The sequence below is a fragment of the Camelus dromedarius genome, chromosome 5 (genome assembly GCF_036321535.1).
Source record: "Camelus dromedarius isolate mCamDro1 chromosome 5, mCamDro1.pat, whole genome shotgun sequence".
NCBI classification, from domain to species: Eukaryota; Metazoa; Chordata; class Mammalia; order Artiodactyla; family Camelidae; genus Camelus; species Camelus dromedarius.
Genome location: NC_087440.1, coordinates 39,983,072 through 40,009,765, shown reverse-complemented (window position 1 = coordinate 40,009,765; position 26,694 = coordinate 39,983,072). Strand labels below are relative to the sequence as shown.

At 42.0% G+C, this 26,694-nt stretch overlaps 1 long non-coding RNA gene across 1 annotated transcript in view; it reads left to right on the top strand.

Annotated features, from left to right (window-relative positions):
- The window catches only part of LOC116153516 (uncharacterized), a 374,055-nt gene that overhangs the window by 51,050 nt on the left and 296,311 nt on the right, over window positions 1–26,694 (top strand). The window contains exon 6 of the long non-coding RNA XR_010380933.1: window positions 22,620–22,826. This is a non-coding gene — a long non-coding RNA (uncharacterized LOC116153516). The remainder of the gene's footprint in view (window positions 1–22,619; window positions 22,827–26,694) is intronic.

The following is a 26,694-nucleotide window of genomic DNA, read 5'->3' as shown; positions in this document are numbered from 1 at the left end:
TTCAGAGGTCTTAAATGGTTTGTGTTGAAGGGTCTCGAGCCTCCCCACCACAGCTCTTACTGGCCTGTAGGCCACAAAGGGCTTTCAGAGACACCCCCCCCCCCATGCTTTCCATGCACTAGACACTGTGGAGCTGGAGCTGGGAGGAGTCATGAGTTCCTGTATGTGGTGGTCCTCGAGGCCCTCACACTTTAAATGTTGGGGCTACTCTGGGCTGTGTCTGTTGCTGAGAGACCACAGGACTATGGTCAGCTTTGTTTTAAAGACTTGATTTGCAATAATATGGGAAAACTTCCCCTTGGTGTCCACGATGAGGGAAAGTTGTTGGGAAAAACTGTCAGAAGAATTCTTCTGGACTGTTGGTCACAGTGGCATAGGAGGACTTCTTATAGCCTAGTCTGTCTAAGAAATGGGGCTGGACAAATCCAAGAACTTCTGGACATTGTCTGAAATGAAAGCTGTGGAAAGATTAAGGCAGAAAGGCTTCTTTAGTTTGGCCTTCATTCTTCCTTCTAGTCAAGATATGGACTGATAGAGAGCCTTGATTTATATCAGGAAATAGGGAATGTTGGAGATGATGGATTTTAGTTCATGGATTTTTTTGTTTTTTTCCTATACAGGGAGGGACCTAATTACCTCAAGTAAATGAAAAAAAAATAGCCAAATTCCCAGGGGTCACCTAAACTGGGTTAATTGGTCTTATGAGGTTAATTTTAACTTCTAGAGCCTTTGAATTGCTGGAGGCAGTAGTTTTAGATGTGGAGCCATCAGCTTTCCTTGGAGAACTGCCTTTTCGCTGGAAGGGCCTCTGCAGTTACGACAGTAGGTCCCACTCAAGGTTTGTGTGAATGACAAAAAAGAGAAAAACTGCAGTGAGGTTACTCCCTAGGCATTTTAAAACCCAGTTAAATATTAGTAAAGACCCCCAAGTACCTGTTACAATGACAAACTGTGTTCTTGGCAAACTGAAGTCTGAACCCGTATGGGAGACTGTGCAGGGAGACCTTATTCCCTGGTCATAGGTAGTTTTCCTATAAAAGTGGGATCACCCGCTGGATTCAGACCTGGGCTCCCAGGAGATCAGGGCCTTCATTCTGGGCCTTATCTTGTTCACGGATGTGATAATGACCTGGAGTTCTTGGGTCCTGCAGCTCACTCAGGGGTTGTCCACTGCTCAGGGGTCCACGGTGTGGCCGGTGTTGTGGCCAGAGTCTGCCCTGGCTATTGAACGCGGGGGCTTCCTTTTTGTTCTGTCGAGGTTCCTGTCCTCTCCCTGAGGCCCGAAATCCGTTTGATGGTTCCAGAGGCCCTTCGGTCCTGCCCGTGGTCTGTGCTGCTCCCGGCGCCAGTAGGTGGGCGGGTCGCGCCCCCTCCCAATGCTAAGTCGCGCGCCGAGCTCGTGCTGGGCAGGCTGGCAGGTCGCACCCTGCTCCCCCTACATCCCAACCCGCCACCCCCCCCCCCACCTCCTCACCCCACCCCCCACCTCCTCACCCCACCCCCCACCTCCACCTTACCCCACCTCACCCCCACCTCCACCTCACCACCCCTCCCCTCCCCACGCTGCGCCCGGCGCCGCGCTCGTGCACCACAGGCAGGAGGGTCGCGCCCCGCCCCCCGCCCTCCCACCCCCCCCACCCCCCCACCCCCCCCACCCCCCCACCCCCCCACCTCCCCCACCTCCCCCACCCCCACGCTGCGTCCTGGCGCCGCGCTCACGCACAGTAGGCGGGTGGGTCACGTCGCCTCCCAATGTGTTCTGACGCGAGTTGAGCAACTCGTATGATACATTCAAAACCTCTTTGGTCATGGACATGAGGAAAAGCTGAAAAGGGTACAGCTTTTCAGGAACTGAAAAACAAGTTGTGGTAAAGCAGGTGAGGCCCCGGCGTCCCCAGATCTGTGAGTATTAAGTTTCTTTTTCCGGCCTTCTCCACCCTCCTGCCGTTTGCCCAGGCAGAATGGTTTGCAGCTGTGGTGTCAGTTGGGGCAGGTGAGGCTAACAAGGAGCCGCTTTTGAAGCTCTGTGTTTGCACACTCTGAGATTGGGGGCGCAGCCTGGGTCCTCTTGACAGAGCTGACCTGGTCCCGGGGGCAGCCTCCAGGTCTGGGGAGGCCTGCTGCCGTCTGCTGCTCCCTGGTGGACTGTTCTCGCACAGGCACTCCAGGCCAACTAAGAGGACAGGATGAGTTGGGGTGTAAGGGGCCTCGGTGTGAAGGCAAGTTTCGTTACTTATGTTCACGTGGAGGGAAAAACTCACAAGATACATAGAAACCCTCTGGAAAAATCTACGCATTGCAGCCCTTCACCTGCAGCTTCTGTTCCTGCTGTAGTATCCCGACATGATTGTCCCCATCCCTTGTGGCCTTGCTTCAAGATCCCATCTCAGACTCTTCTCCTCAGTAATAAACATCGTGTCAATTCTTTGTTGAAGTCAGGTCTATCCTGTTTCTCAGGCCTGTTAATTTAGAAGCTTGCTTTAAAGAGTAATGGGAGGAGGGTATAGCACAGTGGTAGAGTGTGTGCTTAGCATGCATGAGGTCCTGGGTTCAACTCCCCAGGGCCTCCATTAACAACAAATTAAAGAGGTAACAAAATGAAGCATGGCTTGCTCTTAGTAAATCCAGGCTGGGTCCCAGCAATTACTGCATCTTTTTGTAAAAGAGGGCTTAGAATTCTGGTTAACAATGTGGATTCTGGGGTCAGAATTCCCTGGGTTCATATCCCAGCTCCATTATTGAGAGTGAGAGTAATGCCTCTTGCATGTTGTGAGGATGCGATGAGATGACGTATGGGAAGCACTTTGTACAGTGCCTGTCACTTAACCATATGGATGTCAGCGGCTTTGATATTTTTTAAATTCTCACAGTTAATGAAATAATTTGTTCTAGACTTTAGTTGGAGGAGTCACCAAATCCTGTAGTTTGTGGATTGCATTCTTCATGATTTCTCAAGTGCTGATATTCTGTGGGAAACAGCAGACACAGCCTCAGCCCAGTGGGGTCATGGCAGGTGGTGGGGGGAAGGCAGTCTCTCCTGGTCACTGAGAAGCCAGGAGTTGAAGTGCAGGTGCTTTTGGCAGATCACAGGTGTCCACATAAAAGTGCAACCTGCTCTGCTTCCAACCTGTCTAAACTCTACACCTACACAGTATAAAACAAAAATGTAAACAACACACTTTGCACCCTGTGATAAATCAGAAGTGACAGTCACCCTGACTGTTTGATCCCCTAGATAACGAGACTGACTATTTCCCATAATCCTGGGCTCCCAAACAAAAACAGTTTTACCCCCAATTTTTGCTGCGTTGTTGGCTGGTGAGAGTCAAGAGTTTTTGTGAGTCTGGTAGTTATGTGAGCTAGTGGCTGCTTTCCATCGTGAACTGACTAATGTAAATTTTGTAGCCTTTGTAATATTGCGTATTTTTCCCTTTAAGTCCTTGTTTTGAGCCCTTCCTTCTGAAGTTTGACTCCTTTGCTGTCTTTGAGGGTGAATTCTTTGTTCCTTTTCTATATTCTTCTTTCTCTGAGCATTCCTTTGACACCTGTCATGCATGGGTCTTGCTAAAATGCGAAAGCTCAAAGATGTCCTGTCTAGACCTCTTTGTTACTGGGTTACAGTAAGAAAATTGATTTTGAAATATGTTTAGACTTAGGAGAGGTGACAAAAATAGTATAGTGAGTTCCTGTATACCCTTTATTCAGCACGTCCTAATGATAACGTCTTACATAAACAATAGTACATTTTCAAACCAGGAAATGAACATTGCTATTAACTCAATTACAGCCTTTATTCAGATTTCATCATTTGTTATATGCACTTTGTTTTTTGGGGGTATATAATTCTATGAAATATCACATATGTAGATCTGTGTAAACACTGACACATCCAAGTTACAAAACTATTTCATTGCCACAAAGAAACTGATGTTACTGCTTTATAGTCAGTCACACTCTCCTCCAAACCTAATGCCTGACAGCTACTGATCTGTTCTTTATAACTTTGTCATTTCAAGACTGTTATATAAATGGAATCATACAGTATGTAAACTTTGGGATTTTTTTTTCCTGCTGAGCATAATGCATTTGTGATCCAGTCAAGTTGTTCTGTGTATCAATATGTCCTTTTTTGTTGCGGAGGAATTTTCCACTAGTGTCATATACCCTACTGCAGTTTGCTTATCCATTTGCCTGTTGAAAGATATGTGGGTCGTTTCCAGTTTTTGGCTATTACAAATAGAGCTGCTATGGATATTTGTGTACAGTTTTTTTGTGTGTGTGTGAATGTAAGTTTTATTTCTCTAGGTTTGGGTGACAATTTAATGTTATAAATTGTGTTATATTTTTGCAGTTGTATTTGTAAAATTGTTGGTGTTAATTAGTGCTTCTTGAATTGTCCTGGGTGAATGAGAAAAGAACAGAAGTAACTTAATATATAAGCGATGTATTTGGGCCAAGTGAAGTCAAATGATATCATGGCATTTCGTGCTATTGGTTATTGACAGCACTTCAAAGAGATGCAAGTGGTAAGAGAGCTGAGCTGCCACAAAACACATGGTGGCTCAGACCTGCCAAACTCAAAAGTGTTCGTGTAGAAGCATCAATATAATTGCCATGTTGTGACGAGTGATTTTGTTCCAGCAGAAAAACATCATCCATCTCATTGTATTAAAACAATTGTTCATGTGGATTTTTATTGGTTTTATAGTTTTTTTTAATTTCATTTATAAATTTGTTTGAGTTTTATGACTGTGGACCAGCATATGAACACCATGACTACTCAGTAAAACCGCTATAGTAGATGTGATTTAGCAGTGTTGGCTGTGCTAAATAAAGTCAAAGAAATACACAGATACACTTTAAAAAAAATACAAGGATGGGGATTTGTACCGTGTTTTTTATTTGTATATGGGATCTCACAGAAGTAAAAAAAAAAAAAATGTGGCTTATACAAATGTATAAGGTCTACTCTCTTTTATAAGCGTCTGAGCTAGTAAGTTGTCCAGTAGTGTAGTGTCATCCTGAGACCCAGGTTCCTACTAGTTTGCACTCTGCCTTCTCTTAAATTGGTGCTTCTCAAAATTAAATGTGAATATGAATCATCTGGAGATCTTATTTAACTGCAGAATCAGCTTCAGTAGATCTGGTTGATATTGGAAAATGGGGTGTGAGAGGCTGGCCTTGTCCCAGGTCTTGCATGTGTCCCTGGGATGTGCCCCGCCAAGTGAGGGTCCTTGGCTTCGTGCAGGAAAGAATTCAAGAGTGAACCATAGGTGAGTAAAAGTAGATTTATTCAGAGAGATGCACACTCCGCAGACTGAGTGTAGGCCATCTCAGAAGGTCAGGAAGGCCATGAGGCATCGGGGTGGGTGTTTAGTTGAAAGTAAAAGTAGATACACACACCGTAAGTTGACACACGCTCCGTAGACAGAGTGCAGTCCATCTTACTTGGAAGGGAGAGTGGCCACGAAGTGCGGGGTTGTTAGTTTTTATGGGCTGAGTTATTTCACATGCTAGCAAGTGGGAGGATTATTCCAGCTACTTTGGGGAAGGGGCAGGGATTCCCAGGAACTGGGCCACCACCCACTTTTTGACCTTTTATGGCCAGTCTTGGAACTGTCATGGCTCCCACGGGAGTGCCATTTAGCATGCTAATATATTACAGTGAGCATATAATGAAGTGCAAGGTCCACTGGAGATTAAATCTCTTGCCATCTTGGGCCTCAAGGTCTCCTGGGAGTTGAATTTTCTGCCCTGTTGGTGCTAATTGGTGTGTTGTTCCTTTAGGGGCTGTGCCCTGCCCCTTCCTTCCTGTCTCACAGTGGGGGCCATGCTTCTGCACTTCCACACACTCCCAGGTGATGCTGACGCTGCTGGTGCACAGGCCGCGGGTGAGCGTGGAGGTCCAGGTGTGTTGCCTTCACTCATGTGGCCGAAGCTGTCTGTCACCAGTTCTTTGGGTTTCTAGCCTGTGGGAAGGAGGACAGAAGAAGCAAACTTCCTTATGATCACATGGACCAGAGGTGGTAGACCTTTCCTCCACCTCTTCTCACTGGCCAGAACGTGATCGTGTGATCACACTCATCTGCAAAGGAGGCTGGGAAATGTAGGCTCTAGGTAAAATGTAAGGAATTCAATTAACTAAAAGGAAGATGGGGAGAACAAACATAAGGGAGTTGTAGGCAGTCTCTGCCACAATATTTAAAGAGAATTTAAGCCAAGACAGGCTCTGTGAGAATTTTTTTCCTTCTATATTGCTGGTACTTGAGAAACACTAATCTGAAATATAATCTAAATTATATACTTCCTTAGCATTCACGCAAGACTTTTCATAATCTGTCCTTTGCCTGTGTTTCCAGTGTCCTCTGTCCCCATGAACACACCTTTTGTGCCATTTCTTTTGAATGATTTGTTTTACCTGAACAAACATGTCGTCATACCCCCCGTGTCTTCACACATGGTGTTCCCTTTGTCTGTTCCCATCAGTCCTTTGCACCCTAATTTGGGCTGGTTGGCAAAGCCGTATTCCTGGGCAATAGAGTGCACCCCGCAGCACAGGCAGGGGTTTTGCAAATTTGCGTATGTGTGAGACCCCCCCTGCACTCTGTCCCCCATAACAGAGAGTGAATAGATAGATAAGCACAGATGATGACTTCTCTGGAACCTCTCAAACTTTCTATTCTACTGATGGGAGCCATGAGTTCACCTTCATGCTGGAAAGACATGGCTCCAGGTTGTAGACCCTGTCTGTCTCCCACCCCTACTGCAAGGCTCATAAAATTACAGTAAGGTTTTGCTATATAGAGATTCTAGGACAAACCTAGAAGCAAAGTGTCCTGGATTCTACTTGGAGATGTTATTGACTCATTGGGAAGCCTTCAGATACTCAATTTAATTAACTCACTTATAGAATACTAGTTTATTTCTTTAACTTAGGCTGGAATATGTAACAGGCTAAGGTTTTCCTTTCTTTGAGAATATCTTCCAGTTGCTACAGATCATCAAAATTGAGGGTATATGTGTGTGTGCTTGTGTTAGAAGAAATATAAAATTCCTTTCAATTAAAAAATTTTTTTTGCTTTTTAAAGGAGGTATTAGAGAGTGAACACGGCTCATACATGCTAATTCTGTGCTCTGCCATTTAGCTAAACCCACCCCTCTCAATATTTTTTTTTTTTTTTTGGTTTATCTTTCTAATTAGAATTCCCAAGAAAATTTTCCTGGATGGAATTAGACTTCCAGTGATAGTTCCTTTAGAAAACAACAAATCAACGACAAAAACTACCCATAAGATTTAAGGAACTCACTGCATTTTCCATTCTTTTTAATTCTATTTTTTGTATGATTTATCCTTGTTCCATCAGGAGCTCATCATTGCTCTTTTTTTTTTTTGGTGGTGATATAATTGCTGTTTTATTCACTTTTTCTGTCTAATTGCCTTATTGATTCATTTACTTAGTAGACCTAGTGGCTGAATTAAAAATAGTTACACGAATGAAAATGTAATGTCCTAAAAATCCACTACTTCTTCACACGAGGCCCAACTTTCAGAGAAATGAGGACTTTTGACTCCTCTCATTCTCTGTGCTGATTAGTTAACCCCAGGAGTGACTCCATTAGTCAGCGACAGCTGTCGGCTGTGTCTGACAGAGGCTTAATCCCTGGCAGCTTTTTCTTGTTTTTGCAGTTGAATTCCTCTGTTCTTTCCCAAGAATGCAGGCTTCCCCCCTCGGATTGTCTGCATCAATGCCAGAAGCTGTGTCACGACAAAAGAGATGTAGGTGTGAATGAGGAACTTTCACTGTGCTTTAATTTAGTCAACTGGTCAATATTTATTTAGCACAATTATGACATAGCAAGACTGTAGCCCCTGGCAGCCAGGAGCTTCTGGTTTCAAGGAAGATGAAAATAATGAAAAGACAAAAATTAATGTTCAAACTGGGCTACAGGAAATTCTTTTGCTACCCGGTCCTTATTCTAGCACACTGTATGTCCCATTGCATCCCATGGCTTCAGATTGCCCTTCGGGCATCTTTGAGTGGAGTTGTACATCACAGCGAGGACTGCCTGGTGGTGGCGCTGGACCAGCAGTGTTCCCTGGTCTTCTTGTGGAGAGTGATGGATAAGAAAGACAGTGGAGAAGCTTTCCTATACATCCTTTATGGGGACAGTGCAAGGGAAAGAATATGGGTTTCAGTCAAGCCTGGCTCCGTTGTATAACCTAAGGATAAGGTTTTGGCCACTCTGGGCCTCAGTTTCTCATCTGTAAAATGGGGATAATACTTGCCTCATAAGATGGATGTCATGATTACTTGGGGGAAAAAAATGGTTGCAGATGCTTACAGCAGTGTCAGGCATGAAGTAGGTGCTGGCTTGCTTCTCCTTGCTCCTCTTTGTGAACCTCCAGTGGGACCAAGCACATTCAGAACAGTGTGTTTCTCTCTGGAAAAGGGCTATATTAGTTGTTAAGCTGCTCCAGTGACCCAGTCAATAGATTAAGAATTATGATCCCCCAGAGTCAATCAACTTACCGTTATTAAATTGCCTTAGCCCTGCTAGTTTCTGGAGTTGTCATTTTGCCTTGTAATTGATTTAGTTTTCTTCCTCCCCGTCTTTTGCAGATGTGGGCACTAGATGGCGCCATTTTACCAACTATCAATGATTTTTACAAATGGCATAACCAGTTCTTTTGACTTGTCCACTGCTGAAAAAAAAAGACAGTTCTTACTGCCTGCATCAGCATAACCATACATTCCTGCATATCAAAGAAATCTATTTACAATTCTCTGTTTCTTTTATTTCTACTAAGCGGTGTGTAATCCTTAGACCTATCACCCACAAGTTCACATATCTGATTTGGTTCCATGGTTTACGAGAGCAAGAAAACTTGGAGTAGATGAAAAGGAAAACCACACGTTTGATTGGCATGGGGAAATGAAACGTATGAGGAGAGGTCAAATAAACCTGGATTACTTGGTGTTTAAAGGCTGGATGGGCGATGTCCTCATAGGCTCTAACAGTGAAGGGGGCCTAGGGAAGACGGTAAGCAGCTGTCATTCTCTTCCACAGGAGGAATAGAACAAGGAGCTTAATGGCCATAGAAGAGAGATAAGTGAGTCCCGAGGAAGAATTTTTGGAGCCAATAGTGTGTAATATCAGAATGATGGAAATTGTCAAAATTTTCTTTAATAATATTAAAAATAAATTAGGCAAGGTCTCAATATGTCCAGATAGGATTATTTGTGGTCCTACTAGAAGATGGAGGAATGTTCTCTCCCTTATTGTGATGCTTATTTGAAGCCTGACACGATACAGGCATAGGATGATGCTGATTGCAGCCCATCGGCACAGGCTTGGACTCCATATGACTTAATAGGACTAGCAGGGATTTCAGAAGTGTCCCATTAGTGTGCATTGTATTTTGTACTATATAAATATTAGAGATCTGTATTGTCACTAGCGTCTTTTCTTGGTTTCTGAAATACTTATGTAAGGGATGTGTGAGAGGGAGGACAGTGACCATAGGAGGAGAACTAGGTGTCTTCCTTGACACTTATTTTTTTGAATCTCTCATTTGTTACTTATCATATGGTCGCTCAGTCTGTGGTTTTGTTTGGTTTATTTGCTTTTCCTGATTTATACCTCTGCTATCAGGTGGATCAGTCTGAGGATGCGCCCATACCATTCCATATTTATGATTACACGCCACGTCCACAGGAGGGCGCCAGACTTTTTTTTTTTTTTTTAAACTTTCTCCACAGACTTGCCCAGTAGTCCCATCTAGAGAGTTCACCTTGGATGGCTCTCATGTCTTCCTCTCCTGTCCCACAAAATCTGCAGTCCTCCCTCCAGGGTCCCAGATTCATCCTGGAGAAATGGCCCTTGACTCTTCAGATCCTTCAGATTCCTCAGAGCAAATAATATATAAGATAATAAAACTCTCCTGATAATGACTGCCCCTTATTACTTAACTTAGCTGTATTATGCTAACAATACTTTATCTTTCCAAAGATTATTTAGCAGAAAGGGGTCAGGTGGAGATATAAAGAAAGAGGGTGTGGTGATGGAAGACTGGGATGAGATGAAGAAAGTCTAGTCCAGCTATCTTTTTACCTTGCTGATTATAAATGTAATTACATGTTTATTGTAGAAAATTTTCAAAAAACACAGACTAGTAGAAAAAAATAAAAACTGTTCTCTACTCTACCACTTACAGATAACTAAAATTAATATTTTGAAGTATTTCCTTCTGTATAACTACAGGAATTTGAGCCAACTATTTGTAGATGTAAGATCATTGAAGGGCTGAAAAGTGAATTGGAGAGCAGAAATGATAAGTTACGTGCATGTGGATCAGTGGTGAAGGAGATGTGTTCTCAGAGAGAAAAGTGAGATGGGGATTCAGAAAGAAAAGGAAAGACTCTTGACCTCAGACAGCAACAGAGACAGTAAGAGTGGCCCTTAAGTTTCATGTGCTTCTCCTGTTCTCAGTTTCCAGAATTAGGCCGACTGAGCCAAGAGCCTGTCTTGGATCCTATGAGAAGTCATTCAGCAGCCTTTCAATAGCCCCCAAAGTAGGTTCTCATTACTTGAAATCAAGGGCTCTGACTACCCCCGGGTTCCACAGTCAGCCACCCTGGGACCTGGCACCAGAAAGGAGCAAAAACGAATTACAAAAACAACCAGGAAATGGAAATAAATACATACCTATCAATAATTACTTTAAATGTAAATGGACTAAACGCCTCAGTTAGAAGACATAGAGTGGTTGAATGGGTAAAAAAGCAAGACCCATATACATGCTGCCTGTAAGAGACTCACTTCAGATCTAAAGACACACAGATTGAAAGTGAGAGGATAGAAAAAGGTATTCCATCTAAGTGGACAAAAAGAAAGCTAGGGTAGCAACATTTATATCAGACAAAATTGACTTTAAAACAAAAGCTGTAACAAGAGACAAAGAAGGATAATGATCAAGGCTAAATCCAACAAGAAGAAATAACACTTGCACATATATATGCACCCAACATAAGAGCACATAAATACATAAAGCAAATATTAATAAACATAGAGAAACTGACAGTAACACAATAAAAGTAGGGGACTTTAACACCCCTCTTATTTCAATGGACAGGTCATTCAGACAGAAAATCAGTAAGGAAATGCTGGCCTTAAATGACACATTAGACCAGATGGTCGGTCTCTCTTTCTCTCTCTCTCTCTCTCTCTCTCCATCCAATATATATATCTATATATATAGTCCATCTAAAAGCAGCAGAATGCACATTCTTTTCAAGTGCACATGGAACATTCTCCACGATATATCACATGCTAGGCCACAAAACAAGTCTCAATGAATTTAAGAAGATTAAAATCATATCAAGCATCTTTTCTGATCACAACAGCATGAGACTAGAAATGAACGATGAGGAAAAAACTTCAAAAAACATAAACATACGGAAGCTAAACAATATGCTACTAAATAACCAATGAGTCACTGAAGAAATCAAAGAGGGAATTAAAAAATACGAGGAGACAAATGAAAATGGAAACAATGATCCAAAATCTATGGGACACAGCAAAAGCAGTTCTAAGAGGGAAGTTTATAGTGATAGAAACCTACTTCAGGAAATAAGAAAAAGTCTCAAATAAACAATCTAACTTTACACCTGAAGAAACTGGAAAAAGAAAAACAAACAAAACCCCAAATTAGTAGAAGGAAAGAAATCATAAATATCGGAGCATAAATAAATGAAATAGAGACTATAAAAATAATAGAAAAGATCAACAATTAAGAGATTACTATGAATAATTATATGCCAATAAAATGGACAACCTAGAAGAAATAGATAAATTCCTAGAACTGTACAGTCTCTGACTCAGGGAGAAATAGAAAATATGAACAGGTCAGTTATCAGTAATAAAACTGAATCAGTAATTTAAAACAACTCCCAAGAAACAAAAGTCCAGGACTAGACAACTTCACAGGTAAATTCTACCAAATATTTAGTGAAGAGCTAACATCTATCCTTCTCAAACTATTTTAAAAAATTGAAGAGGAAGGAATGCTTCCAAATTAATTCTATGATATCCACATCACCTTGATACCGAAAGCAGATAAAGATACCACAAAAAAGAAAATTATAGGCCAATATCACTGATGAGCATAGATGCAAAAATTCTCAGCAGAGTATTAGCAAACCAAATCCAACAATACATTAAAAGGATCATACACCATGATCAAGTGGGATTTATCCCAGGGATTCAAGAATTTTTCAATGTTGGCAAATCAACCAATGTGACACACCATATTAACAAACTGAAGAATAAAAACCATATGATCATCTCAATAGATGCAGAAAAAGCTTTTGATAAAATTCAACATTCATTTATGATTAAAACCTCTCAACAAAGAGGGTCTAGAGGGAACATACTTCAACATAAGAAGGCTATGTATGACAAATGTGAAGCTAACATCACACTCAGTGGTGAAAAGCTTAAAGTATTTCTTCTAAGATCAGGGAAATGACAGGGATTTCCACTCTCACCACTTTTATTCAACATTGTATTGCAAGCCTTAGCCACAGCAGTCAGACAGGAAAAGGAAATAAAAGCAATCCAAATTTGGAAAGGAAGAAGTAAAAGTGTCACTGTTTGCAGACGATATGATATTATACATAGAAAATCCTAAAGAGGCTGCCAAAAAGCAAAACAAAACAAAAAACTATTAGAACTAATAAAAGAATTCAGTGAAGTTAGAGGATATGAAATTAACATACAGAAACCTGTTGTGTTTCTGTACACTAACAATGAGCTATCAGAAAGAGTAATTAAGAAAACAGTCCTGTTTACAATTGCATCAAAAAGAATAAAACACCAAAGAATAAATCTAATCAAGGAGATAAAAGCCCTATACTTGAAAAACTATAAGAGGATGGTAAAAGAAATGGAAGAGGACACAAACAAATGGAAAGACATACCATGCTCATGGACTCGAAGAATCAATATTGTTAAAATGACCATACTACTCAAAGCAACCTACAGATTCAATGCAATCCTGATCAAAATACTAAACAATTAATTCTGAAATTTGTATGGAAACACAAAAGACCCCCAAATAGCCAAAGCAATCTTGAAAAAGAAGAGCAAAGCTGGAGGTATCATGTGCCCTGATTTCAAACTATACTATAAAGCTACAATAATCAAAACAGTATGGTACTGGTACAAAAGCAGACACATAGATTGATGGAACAGGATAGAGAGCCTAGAAATAAACCCATGCTTATATGGTTAATTAACCTATGACAAAGGAGGCAAGACTATACAATAGGGAAGATACAGCCTCTTCAATAAATAGTTACGGGATAAATGGAAAGTCATATGCAAAAGAATCAAACTGGACTAATTTCTCATACCATATACAAAAATCAACTCAAAATGGGTTAAAGACATGGGGCCTGAAACCATAAAACTCCTAGGAGAAAACATGCACTATGCTCTTTGACATCAGTCTTAGCAGTATTTTTTTGGATCTGTCTCCTTGGGCAAGGAAAACATAAGCAGAAAGAAACAAATGGGACTACATCAAACTAAGAAGCTTTTGCACAACAAAGGAAACTCAGCAAAATGAAAAGGCAGCCTACTGAATGGGAGAAGATATTTGCAGCTGTTATATCTAAGGGGTTAATATTCAAAATGTACAGAGAACTTGTACAACTCAAAATTGAAGAAATAATCAACACAATTAAAAAATGGGGAGAGGAGCTGAATAGACATTTTTATAAAGAAGATATACAGATAATCAACAGACACATGGAAAATGCTGTAATCATCAGGGAAATGAAAATCAAAACCAGAGTGTGATATCATCTCACACCTGTCAGAATGGCTATTATCAAAAAGGCAACAAATAACAAGTGTTGGTGAAGATGTGGAGAAGAGGGAACCCTTGTGCACTGTTGGTAGGAATGTAAATTGATGCAGCCACTATGGAAAACAGTATGGAGGGTACTCAAAAAATTGCAAAAGGACGACCATATGATCCAGCAATTCCATTTCTGAGTATTTTTCCGAAGAAAACAAAAACACTAATTTGAAAAGATATGTGCACCTCTGTGTTCACTGCAGCATCACTTACAATAGCAAAGATATGGAAGCATCCTGTGTCTATCAATAGATAACTGGATAAAGATGTGGTACACACACACACACACACACACATACATATACACACACACATACATATACATACACACAAATACACAATGGAATATTACTCAACCATAAAAAAGAAAGAAATCTTGCCATTTGTGATAATGGATAGACCTGGAAGGTATTATGCTAAGTGAGATAAATTGGACCAACAGAGACAAATACTGTATGATTTCATTTACATACATGAAATCTAAAAAACAAAACAACTGAACAGAAGTAGCAAAACAGAAACAAATTCATAGATACAGAGAACAGACAGGTGGTTGCCAGAGGGGTGGTGAGGTAGGGGGTTTGAGGGAAACAGGTGAGGAAGATTAAGAGGTACAAAATTTCAGTTATAAAATAAGTAAATCCTGGAGATGTAATGTACAGCACAGGGAATATAGTCAATAATATTGTGACAACTTTGTATGGTGACAGATAGTAACTAGATATATTGTGGTGATCACTTTGTAATGTATAAACATATTGAATCACTATGTTGTATACTCCAAACTAGTATAAAATCAATTATACTTCAATAAAAATAAATTAATTGCAAAACTACTTAAAATTGAAGTACAATAAAAAAGAATGCAAATTAAAAAAATACTGAAGTGTAACACATAAATGTAACACACATAACACCCGAGAGGCATGTAATCAGTGTGGAAATCAAGAAACAGAACATTCCCAGCACTCTAGAAAGTCTCCTTGGGCCTCCTGCTCAGACCCCAAAGGCAATCACGATTGAGACTTTTTTTCCCATAGATTTGTTTCATCTGTCTTAGAACTTTCTATAAATGGAACCAGAGAGTATGTGCTCTTTTGTGTCTGGTGTATTTTGCTCAGCAAAATATTTGCAGTATGTAGTTGTGGGGCATTTCTTCTCATTGATGTATACTATTCCATGTGTGAATATACCACAATGTGTTTATCATAAAAGATCTCTGACTAAAATAGCCACACAAAATAATAGGTGTGTAATGATTATTTTCTGTTGGTAACCATGGAGAGTGCCTGTTTCATCCTCTCACTCACTGTGGTGTGCAGTGCTGATGTGCTGCCCAGATTCCCATGGAGTCCTTACTCGATTCACTGTGCTTCACTTCCAACAGCCAGTCCCCAGGACTCTTTTTTTTTTTTTTTTGGAGGATGGCCCTCAGACCACTGGGACCCAGCGTCCACACATGCACAAAGAGCTGGAAGTGCGTGGAAATTTGTGTCCCTCTGGGGGCGGGGGGTCACCAGTGACTGACGGGCATGGGCGTATACAGCCCCTTGCCCTGGGTTGGAACAATGCTGAGGCCTTGTGTACTCTGCAAAGTTCACCTGCAGAATTATGTTGAACCTGCCCTTGGTGGGACTTTGTCTGAGATGGCACCTGTGGTAGGCAACTTCCGAAGCGGTTGTCAGTCCTCCCGCCTCCTGGTGTTCTCCCTCTTGTGGGATCCTCTCTCCTTGAGTGTGGGATAGACAGAGTAACTTCCTTTTAACCAATGGAATATGGCAGAGGTGTTGGGATGTTACTTCCAAGACTGGGTTTCAAAAGTTGTGACTTCTGTCTAGCTTTCTCAGCTTGCATGCTTTGGTGAGGCAAGCTGCCTGGTTGGAGAGGCAGACGTGACAAGGAGCTGAGAACAGACTTGGGCCAACAGCCAGCTAGAGACTGAGGCCCTCAGTCTATAACCCACATGGACCTATATGCTGCCAACATCCATTGAATGAGTGTGGAGGCAGATCCTTCCCAGACTGAACTCTCAGAAGAGACTGTGGACTCTGGGCCAGCACCTTGACTTCAGTCTTGTAACAGATCATGAAGCAGAGAACCCAGCGAAGTTGTCCTTGGACACCTGACCCATGGAAGCTATGAAATAATGATTGTGTGTTGTTTTTCGATGCCAACAGTCAGGATAATTTGTTATGCAGCAAGAGATATACAATACAGTGCCTTGCTTAGTTTCTTCCCATGTCCTGTCTTATTCCCCCAATTCTCTTACCAGCTTTTCTACAGGGCTCTTTCTTAATAAATCACTTGCACATGAACCTTCCCTAAGACAGTTGGTCCTAGGCAGCAGATTCTAAGGATGGGATTCTAAGGTTGGAATATTCACCAGCAAGATGGCAACAAGGACGATCACTATGATAGGTGCTGTGGTGTGGCATATCGGAGCCTTGCAAATATAGATACTTTCGCCTGTGATGGGTTGAGCTAGAAATATAGTTTGAAAAAGGTGTTCTGGTTTATGCACTATCTCTAGTATTTGAGAGATTTGAGGGAAATAATAATTCAAAGGACAGTGGAAAAGTTGGTTGATTTTGGGTGCTTACTGACGCATTGAAGAGAGAAAATGACAGGCTCATTGTCGAAATAAAGTGTGATGTGAAAGTCTGCAGGCCTCCAATGCAGCAACCAGAGGGTGGATGATGCTTAAGCTAAAGCTCAGAGTCTGAATATAAGAGCAGCAGAACTTCAGAGAATACTGTATTAGTGGCTTCTTTCATGTGAAAGTTAAGATCCTGATCAGGAAGGTACAAGACCCTGAGACTTTGGATGGGGACATTTGGGTGCACCAGAGACCTTTGGATCACCAGATTCCCCTGAACCCTCTGGGACTACAGAAATGAACCATTTTCTCTTGCTGGAGGATGGCAATACCTACCCCTCGTCTGAAGACTATGCGGAAGTTGGGACAGGAGCAAATGCTCTGTAAGACAGTACATGCTGTCCTCATAATCTGCCCTCACCTCCCTTCCTGGCCATTAGAGTAGTAATTTTTGGTCAAATATTATGTCCCAACTGATGAAGTGCTGGCCCTGCTGAAGGAGAAAGGAGCTGAGCTGCAGGAACTGGCTGATAAATACTGGTATATTAGACTGGGAATGGGTTTTAAGAGCGATGGCCTGGGAGTGTAGACTACAGAGTTGGATAAGGAAAGAGTTTGTTGTAATGAATATACTTCCCTGTGATTCAGGATTTAATGCTCTGGCAAGAGCTCTTAGAGCCAAGTCTCAATATGCTGCTGGATGGCTCCTGGAAGCTTGGAAAGAATGATGGCGCACATTGGAGGAGGTAGAAAGGCCAGAACTGCCTTGGCATAGTATCAAGCAAGGGATCAAAGTCTCAGAGCAGTGAGCATATGTGCTAGTTATCAGTTTATCATCTCTTAGCTCCAAATCCACTTTTTTTTTTGCCTTGGAATTTTGGAGCTGGATTATGCAATCATTTCTCCTTTGCCATCTGGTGCAATACCACACTTTAACAATAGAGGGCGCTGAGGGATACCGCGCAGCCTAGGGGAGGAAAGAGCTTTTCCTGGTTTTGGCATGCTGTTTTTCTTTTTCTTTTCCCTCTGATAGTGTGGCTACAGAGGCCCATTGTCACTCACCGCCCTACAGGTTGCTGCGGTAATCCAGCAGGCTGCTTGCTGTGGACCAGCTCCAGTTCATGCAGTAAAGTTTACTGTTAAGGGTAGGAGGGTGGCTGGTAATCAGAATGGTTTGATCCACAGTGTTTTCCTGCAGAAGCCAAGTGATCATGGTGTAATTATGAATGAAAAGGATGGGCATTCTACTAGAATAGTGCTACATTTGTATAGCAGAAAACAACAACAACAAACTAACTCCAGATCTGGTGGCCAACAACCTGATTTGAATTGCCACAATAGAGCGTCATGGCCATTTTCCAGACCTAAGCCAGTTCACAGACTCTGAGCTCCTTGATTGAAGGGCAGCTGGGTCCCCTTGGGAGGGACTTTATAATGTTGCTACAAGTATATACTGTAAATCTTCTCTCAAGCTTTCCCTAGTGGGACTGGTGGCCATTTATCAGTGTAAATGTGCCCTGTTCACTGAGGAAAAGACCTCTTGGGTATTATTAGATACTGGCTCTGTATTGATGCTAATTTCTGGGGAAGCAAAATGCTAGCAAGGCCCGGTAGTCAAAGTGGGGGCTTACGGTGGTCAGGTGACAAGCAGAAGCTTAACTAACTTATGATGGCTTCAGTTAACACTCCCTGTGATTATTTTCCCATTTCCTAAATGCAGTGTTGAAAGACACACAGTTGGTAACTGCCAGAATACCTGTACTGGCCTGTGACCCACAGGGTAAGGGTCATTTACAATGGGTGGGGCTAAATAAAAACTTCTGGAACCTCCCCTCCCTACCAAGGCAGTAAACTAGAAGCAGTATGCGTAGGTGGCCCATAGATATCATTGCCTGCATCAAAGACTTAACGTATGTGGCGTTGGTGATTCCGAACACATTTCCATGTAAGTCACCTGTTCTCCCCACGTAGCATTTGGGTCAATTTTAGAAAGAGACTAAGCATATTGTAATCTTAACCAGGTAGTGACTCTGACTGCAGCTTCTGCCTCAGATGTAGAATCTTTACTGGGGAAAGTCCACACAGCCCCCTGACACTTGATATGCAGTTATAAACATAGCTAATGCTTTTCTCTTCGTGCCAATTTGGACAGAACACCCAAAGCAGTTTGCTTGGACCTGGAAGGGCCAACAGCACACCTGCATTTTTCCAGGCCCCTGACTGATAGCCAAGCTGTTCTCTATTGTCTAGGAATCCACGTATGTCTTTACCGTGGACAACTTTACTTTTCACATAAAATGGATGACCAGTGCCCAAAGCTCTTCTCTCTGGTCTTGGGAGGAGTCATGGGGATGTGACTTTGAGAGTGGACAGAAAGTGTCAGCATCTTTTTTATTGCATATCAGTATATCTTAGAGAGCATCCACTGCGGAAGAGACACTGGGCGACCAGGTTGTCAGAAGGACTCCTCCAGCAGACATCAGCCAGTCTTTGTCTTTGGTTCCCCAGCATTTGTACAAGGGCCATCAATGGAGCAGCCATGGTGCCAGAGAGAGAGAGGCTCTACATGTGTTGGGCCCCCTTTCCCTAAGGCTGATTTAGTTACTATTACAGCTTAATATTTGATCTGTCAGAGCAGAGACTGAGTCTGAGTCCTCAATATGGTAAATACCTTGAGGAGATCAAGCAAATACTTGGTCATCAGTTGTTTGTATCAGACACCTTCACCCTATGAAGGGCAACAATTTGTCTTAACTGGAATCAAAAGTATTCTAGTTTTGGATTTGCCTTTCCCACCTTCATTTCCTCAGCCGGTACTACTACCAAGATCTCCCAGAGTACCTGATTTAGCACTTTCTGAGGGTTCAGAGTATCTGATGTACCTCTGACCAAGGTATACTCTGTGTTAAGGAAGGTACAACAATGAACGTATGATCACGGCGCCACCAATTTTGCCAGATAGTGTATAGTATGCTAATGGGTTGAAAAACATTGAAATGGCTTCTTAAAGGTGTGGCTAAAGTGTCACCTTGAAGGTGATAATCTTCAAGGTTGGAACCCTGTCTTTTAAGGTGCAATATTTCTTATGAATCAATAGCCATTATGTGGTTTTGTGTAGAGTATGAGTCTGGGTTCCAAGGGATGGAAGGAAGAGTGGGCCTGCTCACCATCAATCCCCGTGACTTGCTTGCTGAATAACTGCTTCTTATGCCTGCAAATTTAGGCTCTGAAGTTCTAGAGGTTCTGGTTCCCAGATGGGGTTACTTCCATTCAAGGATCCTAGTCAGAATCCTACCAAATCTAAACAGTTTGTACTTGAACAGTTGACACTTCTCATGCCATTAGGTTAGCAGGCTAAGAAAGGAGTTATACCCAGATCACCATGAGGAAGTAGGGTTGCTGCTCCATAGTAAGGATAGGGGAGAGCATGTTTAGAGCACACGAGGTCCACTGGTGTCTCTTGATGCCCTCATGTGGAAAAAGAATTATAGCTATGGAGATCTGACAGGAGCATATTCACCATGGGCTCAGACCTCTCGGGGATGAACGTTCAGGTCACCCAGCAGGCAGGCAACCTAGACCAGCAGTGGCTGACCACAGGGAAAGGAATCTAGAATTGGTGGTAGAGAGTCATAAATGGGTGGCATCAGTTATAGCTTTGGGGCCAACTGCAACAGTAGAGGCTATGGCTTGTCCTACTGACTTCCTTCTGTAAAAAGAATCATACCAATAATAAGAATAACCATAATTTATGGAGCTCATATACTCCATATACTCTTGGCACTGTTCTAGGTGCTTCACATTTGTAAACTCAATTGTCAAAATCCTATGAAGTTGCTAGCATTATTATGATAGTTTTACAGATAAAGAAACTGAGACCTACGTTGGAGTAACTAAATAATCAAGAGTTGAGGAGGATGCAGATGACAAAATAACATTTGCGTAGAATACTCAAGAAAGAATTCATTATTAGGCTTTTGATCTTTTGCTTCAAGGTGGGTTGGATGAATAGCAGATTTGGTGGTGGGTGGTTGGATGCAAAGAGGACAGGTGTTTCTGGTGGAGGGAATGGCATAAACAGATGTGCACAGAGAGCAAATAGAGATATATGCTTGGTGAGTAATAGATACATGAGTTTGGTCAGAGGGCAAGACTGGTCATGGGAAGAAATGGGAGATAAATTTTTAACAGTAGAAGTGGGTCATACTAGGTGGGGTTCTGAAGCCAAGTCAAAAATTTGAATTTTATTTTTGGCAGTCACAGGCAATGATCGGGGCTTTTTAAGGGCATATGTGGCATGATCTCATAGCTCTTTAGAAGAGTGGTTTCCAAATGCCAGTTGGGAAACAGATCCTAGTCTGGCTGCCTAAGAATTATTTGGGCCCTTGCAGGACATATGATCCTGTCCAAAACATTCATAAGACATTTGGTTCATGCCAGAATACCTTGAAATTTGCAGGACCACTTGGTCCTGTTCGAAACATCCATAAAACATTTGGTCCACACCCAAAAATCCTTGATATTTGGTTCTGTCCGAAACTGTCGTGGGCCAAATATGCTCATGACTATTTTGGATAGAACCAAATTTCAAGGACCTTTTGGCATGGACCAAATAAATGTCTCATGGACTTTTTGGATATGTCCAAATGTCTGCTAATCATCTGGGGGCATTTTACCAATGCATATCCCTGGGACATACCTGAGGAATTCGGCACACATTTGTCTCTGTTGATTGGTTTTTCCCTTTTCCCTTCTCCCTGAAGGCCAAGTTCTATTTCCACTTTTAAGGGAAGGCCCCCGTTCTTGCTCCCTCACATTTATTTGTGACATGGGTTAACTGTGACTTCTGGTTATGTTCCTATTTGGTCTGAGGTTACTCAGCTCAGTCCTCAAATGTTTGGCAACCTTAGGTTTTTCCTTTTTTTGAGGTCTTGCTAATCAGACTATAAAGATCACTTTTTTCTCTTTGGAGTCCAAAAATAGGTTGACTCTTTCTGATACAACTTTTTTAAAGACAACTTTTAGGTTTCTCTTTTCCTTCTTCATTCCCAAGCTAAATAGTGTCTGTCCTTTTAATGGTTTTAATTATGTCCTGGGATCAGACCTTCAGTATTCTATCAGGTTCTAGTTTGCCTGAGATCCTCTGTGACAGTGGTGCCCAGAATGCCACACAGTCTAGATATTCTGATCCACACAGACTATGGTGGGACCCTTACCCCTCCACCCCCGAGACCCAATTGGACTCTAGGCTTCGTAGCTCAGATGCCTTCGTCGCCCTGCAGCTCCATCGCTCTACTTCTTTCAAAGCTATGGCCGCTAAAGCCACTGAGACTTTCCCATTCTAGCTCCTTCTAATCACTCTATAAACAAATGTCCATGCAGTTAGTTCCTGGAGAGGTACTGAGGACCTAGACTCACTGCTTTAGCCAATTTATTATCCTATCTGGCTTTCTTGGGAAGGACAATTTAGTGTAATACTGCCACAGTTGTGATTCCATCTTTTTCTCTCTTTTTTTCTTTTTAAACAATGACACAAAATGCATTTTTAAGTGTAGTAGGTTTGGTTATATTCCTTCCTTTCTTCCCCTGTAAAACTAAAGAGTTTTGTTTGTATGTTTTGTTATCAGTCACAGAGGAAGAACTTTCAAAATGGAATTTGGTTTTGTCCTTTAACTAACAGAGATGTGAGCTGGTCCCTGTTTTTGTGTTTTTTTCTGTTTGGTCTGTTTGTTTGTTTTAGATAGGTGGACACAGAAAATAAAATTGATGCTGAGGACATGGGTAAAATGTGATAATGTACTGTTTTAAAAAAATTAAGGTATAATGCACATATCATAAAACTTAGCCTTTAATGTGTATAATTCAGTGGTTTTTAATATATTCACAAGGTTGTGACATCATCATCACTAATTCTAGAACATTCTCATCACCCCAAGGAAACTCTGTACCAGGTAGCAGTCACTATGCATTCTCCCTGTCCCAGCCCCATTGGATTTCTGATATCCTGCTATAATGTGTGTGTGGAGATTTGAGCCTTGTACTCTGAGGGTTGACTGGCACATGTTTTGGTTTTTTTTTTTTTCATTCTAAATCCTGCAGGGGAATATCTTGCATTTACAGTGTCCCAATATCTCATCTATTTAATTATACTGGATTCTTATGAAGAGATGAATTCATTTTCGACAGAAAGGGAATTTTGCTCAACATCATCTCCCCCACCTGGGCTTCAGCTTCTTCAGTATTTGTGCTTCTGTTTCCAGCCAAATGCCCATTCTCTTTACAGAAGAGGAAGAAGCAAAACAGAAGGTGAGCAGTCTGCTTTCTCTATGATCTGTTAGCATTGCCCCATAATCTCTACTCGACAGACTTGTATCTTTCATGTTCCGGCTCCAAACAAAATCACAAAAACTTGTATTTTTCCTCACTGTCTTTGGCATCCCCTGAGCATTCTGGGCTTTAGCCTTCCTGACGCAGTTCCCATAGGTTTGTGCCAATCTTTGCGTGTAATTTTGGCTCTGGGTCCCCTGACCCCATCTGTGGTATGTGTGTTCTAAATCTGAGCTTGCTAGGATGCCACATCAACCCTTGCTCTCTTTTTTGCCTTCCCAGGAATCATTTCTAGAAGCTCAGTCCGAGTTTTATTTCTGGAAGCCCCATCCTTCCTGCGTGGCCTCCCCTTGGAGAGCCACAGACCGTGGACCCGGAGCCATGTGTCCTCTCTGCCAGGAGCAGGGGGGCTTGCCTCTGGCGACACTCGCTCTCCTTCCCCTGATGGTCAGCACTCCAGGATGACAAAGCGCCTTGCTCTCCAAGGTTCCTGTCACTTCATCCTCACCAAACAATCCCCCCACGTGTGTCCAGGAGAATAGTTCCCCTCATTATTGCCTCCACCTCTGAGAGATCACACTGTCGGCCTGAATTTGTCAGATGCACTTCCGTAAGTGTACGAGGACATTACCTTTATACAGCTTCCGTAGGCTGCGATCATCTGTTCTTTCATAAACATTCATGAAGCGCAACTTGCAGAAATCCCCAAGAGCAGGGATGAAAGGGAAGGAGGAAGCTTGTGTCTCTCGCTGAGGGGAAGCAGGGCCACACAGAAGAACACGATGCCATTGTAATCACTGCTCTTTGGGAGCTGCCAGCTGATTTCCTTACTTTCTCATGTGGATAGATGATTAGGTTAGAATGCTAGCTTTATCGTAATTGTATGACTTTGGGCAAATTACTTATCCTTTCTAAGATTTGTTTTCTTTGTTTGTAAAATGAGGATAAGAGTAAGAGTACCTAGCTCATAGTATTTGGCATAGATTAAAGATGTCTGCAAATTTTTTGGACACTCCACACATTGAGAGGTAAAATCTAGGTCTATGCTCCTTAAATCTGGGCTCTGTGACTGCTTGGCCAATAGAATATAGCAGAAGTGACAATGTGCCAGTTCTGGCATAAGAGACTGGCAGCTTCTACTTCCCCTTTCTAGGAAAACTTTCTCTAGGTGTCCTGAGCCACCCTGAGATCCTGATGCTGGAGTCTTAGTATGAGAGAATCCTAGCTGAGCCCAACCTTCCAGCCACCTCCACTGAGGTTCCAAATGATTGAATGAAGCCATGTAGGAACCTTGCAACCAGCCCACCAGCCGCATACCACCAAGTGACGCCTTGACTGTAGTTGACGCCATTTGGAGCAAAGGAATTGTCCGCCTGAATCTTGGTTGAATTCTTGCCCCACAGACTCATGAGATACAGTGATTATTCTTTCAAGTTGTTCAGTACATGCAGCAATAGAAATCTAGGATGGAATCTGGCACCTCGAAGTGGGGTGCTTCTCTAATAAAACCCAGAATATATGGCTTTGGGTCTAGGCAGTAAGCAGAGGCTGGAAGCCTTGTGGAGCCTGGTGACAAAAGCTGGAAGGCCACTGAAAAGATTACTGGTGAAGCCTGGAAGGAGGGAGAACATTGGTTTTGGAGGTTGGAAAAAAAAATGTGACCCTTGTTGTGTAATGGAAAAAAGTTTGACAATGTTGTTGTCTGCGGTAATGTGGGAAAATAGGACATAAACCTAACAAACCGGTGGATTTTGCTAAAGAGATTTCCTGGCAGAATATTGAAGGGGCCAACTGGTTGCTTTGAGCCACTTATGAGAAGATGTGGATAGAGAGACACAAGTGTAAAACAAAAAGAAATTTTGCAGTAGTCAAACAATTTTTAAAGGAACTGTAAAGACCTGGGACTTAATGAGTTTGAAAATAAAACTTTCTCATTCCCTACCTCCCTAGTGGCAAAAGACTTTTGAAGTAAAAAGTGACCTCAAGGTAAAGTCATGTAAAAAAATATGATGTAACACCGTTTGTTAATCTTCCAGAAGGATTTAAAGATGTGTCCAGAATTAGAAAAAGAAAAGGCTTCTAATTATCCCATAGCACTCTGATTCAGCCCAAGGCAGAGAGGGACCTGTCTCAAAGAGATTTGTGGGTATGGCTTTTATTTAAGGGAATGTACCCGAGAAGAGTTACTGAGGGCTGGGATCTTGAATTCAGGGTCCTTTGTCTTTCCTCATGGGACCATTAGTGGGGCCAAGTGCCTGACAATATTTGAATAATTTGGAATTCTCCCTAGTCATTCCAGGAATTCTGGAGCAACCTATCTGAATCTGAGGGGAAGGAAATATCCTCTCTTTTGTGAAATTCCCGCTTATCTGGAGATGAACCCTTAAAGAAGACCATGGAGACCAGACTTCTGACCTGGAATAAGCTCTTCTTTTCATACGTTCTCCACGTTGTCTCTTTAGAACTGAGGCTTCTCTAGGATGATAGAATCTTTTTCCGGTTCCTTTGTGAATTTCTGGCTGGCCCATCTGGGGTTTAGATGCTGTTGGAGTGGTATGGGTGACTGCTTCACTGCCTTTGGCTTAGGATTTGTGATTTTGTAACTGATTGAGAAGGAAGGGATTTTTGATTGGAGATAGAGACCAGGAATCGGCCACAGAAGAGGGAAGGAATGGTATGCGGTTTTCCCCTTCAGACTTTTGCTATGTGTTGGAGTTCCAGTGGTTACAGAAGTGAGGACCTTAAACAGATGAACTCATTAGAGATGTGGGAAAATTTGAGGCAAGTGAATTGAGCTGTTCAGGGGAGACTTTGCCAGACTCTGGGCACAAGCAAAGCTGCTTTAGGCTCCAAAGCTGCTTTAGGCAAGAGTGTGGCAGGAAGCCATTCTCCTTGGCTCTGCCCAGAACCTACCAATATTCTGACACACTTCCTTTGATGGGAAGCAAGTACCACCAGGCTCATGCCACCATGGCTCATGCTTTCCCAACATATAAAGGAAACAGAACTTTGCAGTCATGATCTGGTGAGCCACGGGAAACTCTGGCACACGTTTGCTTTCACTAGCTTTCCTTGGGATGCACGATCTTTCCCTTTCTTTTCTTCCAATTTTTTTCTTCGTTTTATTGAGGTATAATTGACATCCAGCACTGTGAAAAAGAAAAAAAAATTTTCTTGTGATGAGAACTCTTAGGATTTACTCTTTTAACAACTTTCATATATAACACACAGCAGTGTTAATTATCTTAATCGTGTTGTCCATTACATCCCTAGTATTTATTTGTCTTGTAACTGGAGGTTTGTACCTCTTGACTACCTCTCCTCCCATCCTCTGCCTCTGGTAACCATAAATCTCATCTCTTTTTCTATGAGCTTGTTTGTTTGTTTTTTGAAGAATAATTGACATACAACACTATGTTAGTTTTTGGTGCCCAAACATAGTGATTTGATATTTGTATACATTACAAAATAATCACCACGATAAGTCTAGTTACCACTGTCACCATACAAAGATATGACATCATTATTGACTATATTCCCCACACTGTCCATTTCGTCCCTGTGACTCATTTATTTTGTAACTGCACGTTTGTGCCTCTTAATTTCCCTCACCTACTTCCCTCATCTCTCTGCCTCCTTCCCTCTGGCAACCACCTGTTTGTTCTCTGTACCTATGACTGTTTCTGTTTTGTTATGTTTGTTCATTTGTTTTGTTTTTTTAGATTCCACATTATCTCCTGACTTAGAAAATATGAGCTATTGTTGAGAATGGAGCCTGAATTTCAGTAAAGATCTTTTTCTTTTTCCTATTAAAATGTATGACTAATTGTATTTAATATAATTTTAT